At 32.2% G+C, this 9,824-nt stretch overlaps 1 long non-coding RNA gene across 3 annotated transcripts; it reads right to left on the reverse strand.

Annotated features, from left to right (window-relative positions):
* Positions 1 to 3,898: 3,898 nt before the first annotated feature.
* LOC115993067 lies at positions 3,899 to 7,065 on the reverse strand. 3 transcript variants are annotated; one of them, XR_004092766.1, is made up of 5 exons: positions 6,815 to 7,065; positions 6,610 to 6,701; positions 5,824 to 5,941; positions 4,681 to 4,815; positions 3,899 to 4,221 (listed from the first exon to the last, which is right to left on the reverse strand). It is a non-coding gene; the product is annotated as an uncharacterized LOC115993067 (long non-coding RNA). The 3 variants fall into 3 exon arrangements; XR_004092765.1 differs by having other exon boundaries at positions 5,763 to 5,941; XR_004092764.1 differs by having other exon boundaries at positions 4,681 to 5,941.
* Positions 7,066 to 9,824: the final 2,759 nt, after the last annotated feature.

Below are 9,824 nucleotides of genomic sequence, written 5' to 3' on the forward strand. Positions count from 1 at the left end.
TACCCCACATGTGCATTCTTCATACTTTGGTCATGCATTGCACATAGCCACCTCTTGCACACACCTTTGCTACCCTTGTCATACATTGGTCTATACCTTGTTTATTCATCCTAGCATGTCATGTTTATTTTATACTTTGTAGCATTTTGTTTTGTCTTTTGTTTGAGCTTCTTTTTCTCATTCACCTTACACCCCTCATGCATCTTTATCCTTGTTCATTCCTTCATTTCTTGCCCTCATTTCTCCTTGACCCTTTGTCTATTCGTGTCAAAAAGGGGGAGAGTTTTGTCATTTCTATATGACTCTTGTGCACATTCTTAGGGGGAGAAATTATATTTCTTGTGCACATTTGTAGGGGGAGAGATATTCCATAGGGGAGATACATATACCAAGGGGGAGAAGACATTGTATTTATAAGAAAACTTTGTTTCATTTGTGTTTCTTTATGTTTGTTTTTTTGTTTGCTTTATGGTGCTTTGAGTTATGTTTAGTATCTGTGCTTTGTTGTTTTCATTGTATCGTGTTTATGTGTTGGACATGCATACATTCTTATACCATTGTGCTTTAGTGAATGCGTGTTCGGATGATTATTTGCTTTGCTATGTGGTCATTGTAGTCATTTCTGTATGACTATTTTGGTATATGATCAAGTTGCTCATATATTTCACATTATGTTTAATTGATCGCAATTTACTTTTTACATTATATTTGTCCTTTTATTACTTACTTTACTTTGAGGGTCTAATGTGTTTTGTGCAAGTGTTTCAAGTTACAGGTATATATGTTCCAAGTTCATATAACTCCTATGATTCATGATAGGGGGAGTGATATGATAGGGGGAGAAAGAGAGAAAGAGTTTTGTGTTATATTAACTATGTTTTTGCTTTGCTCATAGTTCATGATTATGCTTAACTATTTAAAATATTTTGTTTTGTACCCATGCTTTGTAGCTTAGTACTTGTTGTTAATGTTATGCATTTCTCTAAGTACATCACTCTTGTGCCCTGTTGGATTTTATATCCTTGATGCAATTTCCTTGTGTTAATGTATCAGTTGAGTGTTGGACATGCAAATGATACTTTGCATTGAGTTTATTAGCTTGCATGTCTAGATGTTCATTCCTTATGTGAATGATCATTGTGGTCACTATTTATAATGATTGTTTGTTTTTGGTCAAGCTATGCTTTATTACTTCATTCCCTTTTGCTTGATCGCATTGTGCTTGCTCCATATGCATTTCAAGTTTTTTGCTTACAATGATCATATTGTGTTGTTTTCAAGAAATATTTGTTTGTATGGTTCAAGAGCTTCACAGATTCTAGAGTTAGGTGTGAGTGAGTTTTGTTCAATTGTTTTCAACTCACATGTTAAGTCTAGAGTTTGTTTTAGGGTTTTGTCACGGAATAGCCAAAAGAGGAGATTGTAAGGTTGAATTTATTCAATCATTTTGTTGGTTTTATTCTGTGCCAAATTTGCTTGTAATTCAGCATTTAGAAACCTTGTATTTAGGTGGGAATCATGTAAGGGTAGTGTGTGTGAGAGTGTGAAGAAAAGTTCAAGAGTGTGCAATCAAGAAGAGCCTCGTGACTGGATCTTGCGATTGGCAAGTCACCAGAATGGCACAAGTGTGAAGCATGCAGGAGGGAGCTGAAGGGTCACGCCAACTGTTGCACTACAAGACAAAACCTCCAATCTGGCAAGGCAGTTAGCTCGCGACTCATTCCAGTTGCGAGCTCGAGTCACCAGAACACCTTGTTTGGTTGTAACTGACTCTTCACATTCTATACACATCCTACTGTAAATACCCTTATACCCACGAAATGTAGAGAGCTTTTAGAGAAAATTTTGAGAGAGAAACCCTAGAGAAAAACAAGATTGACTCATCCACAATTTTCATCCATTGATTCTCCAAATTCCTTTACTCTCACCCTCTCCATTGATACATCCTTGAGAGGTAAATTAGCCAAATTCTTATTTCACCATACCCATATCTGTGAGAAAGTATTTTGGTGCTTAGGAAGTAGTTTAGAAGGGACCAATTCATTTTGGTTGATGCAATGGGCTATTGTAGGATCCGGTAAGCTAGAGAAGACAAGGTTCGGCGTAACCTTGTTGGAGCAAGAAGCATGGAGGGCTTAGGTGCACTAGGTAGATTAGGCTTGGAGGGTCATTTGCTATTCATATATCCCAACTTTATTCTCTAGTGGATTATTGACTGCTTAGAGGGCGGCAAAGAGGTTTTATGCCGAAAACTTCAATCTCCTCTTCGATAACACATCGCTGTGTTGTCTTTGTGTTTGCATCTTTCTTCCCTTAATCTTTGCCTTTTAATTACTATTGTGGTTGTGAGTAATTATGGTTTAGATTGTTTTACCTATTCTGTTTTAGCTTATTATCATATTCCGCACATACATTGTTTGATTATAAGCTTGTGTTGGTAATTTGTAAATTGGGGGTCTAAACGTTCGTAGGTGTTTTATACACTATTTGAACATTCAGAATGAAATGGAAAGTGAGTGAACAAATGGCTCTAACGTATTACAATTAGAGACAAACATAATTATTATAAACACCTCTGTTATTATATTGTATAGTTTATATGGTTACTGATATTAGAAACTTCGACATGAACAAAGTTCATTATGCTTGTATCTCAATTTTTATTACTGTATTTATGTTTAAACATATGTTTTGCATAGTATTTGAAGGAGTTTATTTAAAAAAAAAAAAAAAAAAAAATTTGAGTTGACATCTTATTATAAGAAATTGAGAATTAAAAAAAAAAAAAGTTTGTAAGCATTATAGTTATATATATGTTTAGAACTTTGTTTTAAATTGTAATGAAAGGTGGGAAAAATAGCTCTATTTCAAAACTAGAATTTATTTGTTTAAAGTTACTTCATCCTATAAGGTGGAATCCACAATTTTAGGAATGATGTTGAAGAAACAAGAATTTAAAATAGTATTTTACCAAAATTACATCAAAGTAAGTGAAGTTGAATAAGTGTTTGAAGAAAATAGTTATTATTGCTGATATGTTTATAAACATGCTTAAGATACATATGTTTCTATGTTTAAATATGGTTATATGTCTATAAATATGCTTATTATTCAGTAAATTATTTGAGTTATGCATAAACTTTACTTATGTTTTCTGCACATCCTTTCACCCTTCAACGGATGGATAGTCATATCTATTTAGATCCTAGAAGATATCTTAAAGGCTTTTGTACAAGGTTCCAAAGATAGTTAGACTAATCAACTGTACTTAGTTAGGTTTGCTTATATTTTCTTACTAGTCGCTAACCCGCGCTATGTGCGGAAAGTTTTTACATAAATGTGAAATGTATATAACATATGCAAAATCATCTTGATTTATTTTTCTTCTTCTGTTGAATGCATTTTTCATTTGTAGTTTAAGATGTTACTTTAAGTCTAAAAATATTCCAATCAAATAATGGTGTCTTGTGCTAATCCAAAATAAAATTAATTTTGCCAAATTCAACATTAGCTTCTATTTGGCAAATCCCAATCGTTGAGCAAAAGAAAATTGCCAAAATCCCATTTCTTAATTCCTTAACCTTCTTGAACTTCCACACTAACCAAGCAAAGAGGACAAAAATAGAAATCTGAAATTTAGGAATATGGACCATCTAACCAAATTAAGTGCAATTTTAAAAAATAATTGACTTAAATTTTGAATAACATCCCATCAACCAAACAAAGAAAAAAGAGCAGAGTAATAATATTATTATTTAAAAGAGTTGAAAGAAAGGCATGTGAAATTTGAGATCTCATTTTTTTTTATATATATATATATATATATATAAAAAAAAGGAATGCACGAGACTCCAATCTAAGTGGGCAAAAAATCAGCAATATAAAAATACATTCACTCCGCTAATTCAAAAACTTTCATCCAACCAAATCAAGACATCTATTCCTCAATTTTCATACACAGCCAAGTCTACCTTAGGCTTGAACTCAAAATGATTTAATTTGATTGAGTGTTGCATAGAATTAAATTTGTTTGTCTCAATATGCAGTAGCACTTAATTAATAAAACCTTAATGCAGCAACAGCTCTTGAACAATTCAATCCAGTATGAAATACTTGTTACCAAGTAATATTCCCTCTTGGCCTCCCCTGCTTAACGTTCTGTTCAGCCTCTTCTGCAAGCTTCTCCCTAATGAGCTTTTTGTGTGCCAACAACACCAAACTCTACAAAGAAAGCAAACATTTTTATACAAATCCAAGATATCAATACCTTAAAAAAAAAAAAAAACAAAAAAAAAAAACATATGGAGACCTTTTTTTTGATCTTAAATAACAAAATTTTAAAATACAACCCTAGGTCCATTCATTTACAACAAAAGTAGCAAAAGCTACAATGAACAATATGTCAAGCACAAATTATTCTCATATAGACACAAATCTTACACTAACACATCACTCTGCACATCCCCATCGTATTTTTTGCAAGCCCCATACACAACCTCCTTCACTCTTCAGAGCATAAGGAAGCACGTCATCAAAGTACATAAACTAATAAGGATGATACTGCTTGAAATGAAGTTGTTTAAAGAAATCTATTTTAAATTAAATCATTAAAATAATAACAAATGATTGAAAAAGATAATGACTTTGTAAAAAAAATTCAAACTAAACTTTTGCACTCACCAAGGGCCATCAAATCATTACGTTTTGGCTCAGCGTGTAACGCCTTTACTAAGCACTGTCTTTGTGAAAAACTCAAACCATGAGTCGAAGGTTGAGGCCGATCCGATAATAGCCTAAATAAACCACTTTGGGAACCTGAAAACACCAAACAAATAAACAAAATCAATCATTATCAAAACAATTAAACAACCAAAAAGAGGTATCAATTTCATTCAAATGAACAAACAACCTTTTGAAATTACAGTAGATGAAGAAGAATAAGTCTAAATCAAAACCTTAATTAAAACAAAATCTAACCCAATCACGTAATTCAAAACCAACTGATCAAAATACCAAAACCTAAGTCCTTTTAAATCCCCAAATTTAAAATGGAATTTTACTTTTTAAGCCTTTGTATATTTGGATAAAGATTCAGTTTTTCAAACACAGAAAACTCATAGCTTGTCTAAAATTATCTTATGAGTAACATCTAATATAACAAAATAGTAACTAACTGACACTGACACCCAAAAATTTATAATACATCATTTAGAACCTTATTCAAAAGTTTTGAATTAAAATAACACAATTTAAAGAGATTAGTAAACCAAAGTGCTCCACAGTTTCACTCCCACTAACAAATATAGATAACAGCACACATAAATATCTACATAGTTTCCAAAGGGCAGACTTGAAACAACACACATAAAAATAATCCAGCATACTAACAGAAATAACCTAGCCTTCAAAAAAGGTCAAGTCAGTGCACCCCATTTTGCATATAACTACACCCCGGTCAAGTAACAATGTCTAAGATATTAACCATCATTGTCATAAATATAAGTTATAAAACAGATTCTGCATCAACTATCTAACATATCATGATGGCAGACTCAATACACATTCAAGATACGGGTGTTTTGTACAGACCAAAACTGGGTTCTTGGAGTACCAAATACATTTTTACAGATAAATTGATAAACTAAACATGGATCATCAAAACATTTCCCCCAAGAATCAGTAACACAATTAAAAGACAAAGGATTTACAACTATTTAATAAATACAACCATTAGTAAGTCAAAACCTACCAAAGGCATTTACCTTTGAGATCTTACTTTATCATCTTTTTTTACAATAAGAAGTGCATCTTAATATATCTCACCCTAATGGAGGTATATTGGGTACCGTAGTTGTGCTTATGTACAGCATTATATAAGGCAAACAAAACTGCACAAATAGACATGGAAGGAGGTGCCGTGTAGATGTTGCCAAACACTGACCTGTTACGCAAAAGCTAAATTTGTGAGATACATACTGGCAAAAATGATTTGGTAGAAGTAACCTTGTAAAAGAGATACATTCTAAAACTTTCCTCTACATATAAATTTTGAGTTTCCATTTTAAAGAAATTCATTCAACTGTTTTCTTATTTCAATTGACAACCCATGTACATAGTTACTCTTGTAGGCCTTTTGTCGAACACCTAACAAATATGGCCAAGAAATAGAACTTAGTTAATGTATAGGTGCTGAAACAAAAGAAATCGAAAAAAAAAAATTAGAATAATCTAATCTAGAAATTAAAAACTTATTGACAGAAAATTGATATACCACCAATTTCAGGCTTCAGCTAGAAAATCCAATTTATATTCAATACATAAAACAAAAGAATTGGGCATGAGGATAACCTTATTGCAACCCATGAACACCACTGTTAGTCTGTTACCCCACCCAGCAAATCCGTCTCAAAAAAAAAAAAAAAAAAAACCCTTTTTTAATGCCGGCAAACCAAAGGCCAACCATTCAGCCATAGAAACCCAAAACACCAAAGTAGATCACCCACAACCACAAAAAAAATTCCATGAACAATTGAAGTGGAGAAAGAACAGTATATTGGAAGAATAACTGGGCAGTTGGTTTTCAATTGAAGAGCAAATCAGAATTCTTACCTCGGGCTTGGACTTCCTTTACAGAGGAGACTAGCTTCAGTTGCAATTGACGGCCAAAACCCAACACACCTGAGGGTTAAGAAGTGAAATCCCTAAAATGATAGAAAAACCTAATTAAAGACAAAATCCCTAAATTGACAGAAAAAAAAATTTAATTGAGAAATACAGAGAGAATGGTTTGATACAGAGAAGGGGTTTGGCTGACCTGTATCTGCGATTGGAGTGAATTACTTCAGAGGCGTTTTGGACGACGGAGAAGGGGAATGGGATCAGTTTTTGTTGGAGCTAATATGGGTCTGGGTTTTGGATGATGGGGAAGGGCTTTGGCTGTAGGGTCTGTTTTGGACGAAGGAGAATGTTTTGGATGACGGCGAAGGTTTGACCGTGAAGCGTGTATTGGATGACAGAGAAGTGGAACGGGGAAGAAGAAGGGGAAGAAGAAGAAGAAGAAGCATTATCGGGTTTTGTTTTTAAGTGGCAGAGATTTTTTTTTTCCGGTTTTATAGTAAAATTATAATTTTTGTTTTAATCTTTTTTCTGGTTTTATAGTAAAATTATAATTTTTGTTTTTTTTATTTAAATAATGCTGACATGGAAAATTGTGAGAGTTTCAAAAGCTTCGGTTTTATATATATTTATATATATATATATATATTACATTATTGTTGGCTTTGTTTTTACCTTTGTAATCGGTACCTTTATGTGTTTTGAGGTGTGTATTAAAGACACTTTGCTTACTCTATCTCTTTGTCATTTGTTATGTTGCTTTGTTACAGGTCTTGTCATATTATTTATTCTTTTATTCTATGATATTATTTTTTATTTAATAACATTTATGTAGAATATTCTCATACATTTTGCATGACTTAACGATTACTTATATTTTATCTTCAATCAATTCAAGTTCCAAACTATTGTCGCATTATTTACTTAAAAAAAAAAAATTCTGACAATTAATAAAAATAAAGCAGGTATACTTTGATTCACAATGTATAAAACACACACACACACACATTATAAGGGATGCCGGGGGAGGGGGGAGGGGGGGAGAAGGTTTTAAAGAACATCTATTTGAATGTTTCAATAATGAAACTCTATAAGGTAATGAAACTTCTTTTCTCCTACCATGATGACTATTTAGATATTGGAAACAAATTCCTTTTTCAAAGTATTTAAACTTTATAGTAATATATATGTTTGGAACTTTATTTTAGATAGCAACTAAAAGAGGAAAAGAGAGCTCTATTTCAAACTTAGAATTTGTTTATTCAACTTTACTTCATCTTATAAGATGGAACTGATAATGTTAGGAGTGAAGTGGAAGAAACAAAAAATTTTAATTAAATTTAATCAAAATAGTTATAATAGTTTAAGAAGACTTTATTAAGCTTCTTCTTATGTGGCTTTATAAAAAGAAATCCCTTATTAAATAAGGATTTTAGTTGGAACTTGGAAGTGTCATGATATATAGAATAATAATGACTTTTTAAAGAGGCAATTTGACCAAGCAAAACCATACTTGATAATCATATATTGGATGTTAATAAATTAAACATTAACAAGAGAAAATGTTCTACATGAATATGACATAATAAACATTAGAATGGGTGGAGTTGAATAAAATAGTGATTGTTGCTAATATGTTCATAAATACGTTTTAGATATATATGTTTATAAGTATGTTTAAAATTAGGATAGTTATATGTCTATAAATATGTTTATTATTTAGTAAATTCTTTATGTTATGCATAAACTTCATTTATGTTTTCTACACAAACTTCCACCCTTTAACAAATGGATTGACATAATAGACTATTTAGATCCTACAAGATATTTTAAGGGCATGTGTACAAGATTCCAAGGATAGTTAGGCTAATTTTTTTGTACTTAGTGAGTTTTGTTGGGATGTAGATTAGTTTGTTGGGATGGGTGTTGTTGGGTGAAAAATCTTGGGCCATAAATCATATAGATGACTTTTGAAAAAATTGATTTGACTCCTAAAAGATTACAAACAACTTATGATAGATAGAAAGTTTAAAATAACAATAGTAGGAAGGATTTGGAGTTCAAAGTTGGGGATAAGATATTCCTTAAAGTTGATCTTATCAATCGGGTTACAAGATTGGTAAAATCGATAATTTTATCCCATGGTATGTAGGGTTATTTTAAATTTTGATATAAATTCCTTTAGTTGCTTGCAAATTGGCATTATTGTCGACTTATCAAATGTATTTAGCGTGTTTTATATTTCCATTCGAAGAAAGTATATGTCTAATAAGATATCAGGTCAATTTGTTTACGCGTAACATATTTTTCGAAAATTAGTTTCCACAACTTCAAGTGTTCAATTTGGCCACAAACTCTAGTCAACATAAGGGTGTAAAACATGTTACGTCCTCAATTAACAACAAACGCCCTCCTTTCAACCCACCACATCCTCATCTACTACCTAGTTGACCCGATTGTAAACCATCGTGGCCCACTAGATCCCTTGATGACCTAAACACACACACACACACACACACACACACACACTCTCTCTCTCTCTCTCTCTCTCTCTCTCTCTCTCCATTGCACCTCCAATCCACCTATGGACACATCATTTCCATAGTCAATTTCACAACTTGCTAACCTATTCAATTAAAGGTGGTTAATGTAAAATGGTGGATCACATAAGGTAGAAAATGTCCATAACTCACATTTGTACAAGTTAGCAAGTTGTAAAATTGGCTTTGTGATTGGTTGCATCTCTATAATTATTTGTGCATGACCCTCCCCCCATTGCAGATCCACCACTCAGACAACCCTATCGAAGATTGAAATTTTGAGCATATCAAAAAGTGGTAGACTTTCTAACCTCATCGATGACTTGAATATCCAATACACATTATATGTTGCTCACTTAAATTCACACAATCACCATTGCAGCTTTCTTTGGCTAACTACAAAGTCATAAAACATTACTTTGATTTAGAATGATTTAATACAAATTAAAAGATGATGTGTATGTTAGCATAAGGATGTGCAAGAGAAAGAACAGAACAAATGAAGCAAGATGAGACATGGCATATCCCATAGAGTTCATCTAATATAAGTATCAACTGGTGAAAAAAATGAAATTCTTAAATTATCATCAACAAAATCATCCATATTTAGGTTCCAAGCACATGTCCTTGATAAAAAGTTGAAATGTACACTTTAATTTGAATACAAAT

This window comes from Quercus lobata, chromosome 5, assembly GCF_001633185.2.
Source record: "Quercus lobata isolate SW786 chromosome 5, ValleyOak3.0 Primary Assembly, whole genome shotgun sequence".
Lineage (NCBI taxonomy): Eukaryota > Viridiplantae > Streptophyta > Magnoliopsida > Fagales > Fagaceae > Quercus > Quercus lobata.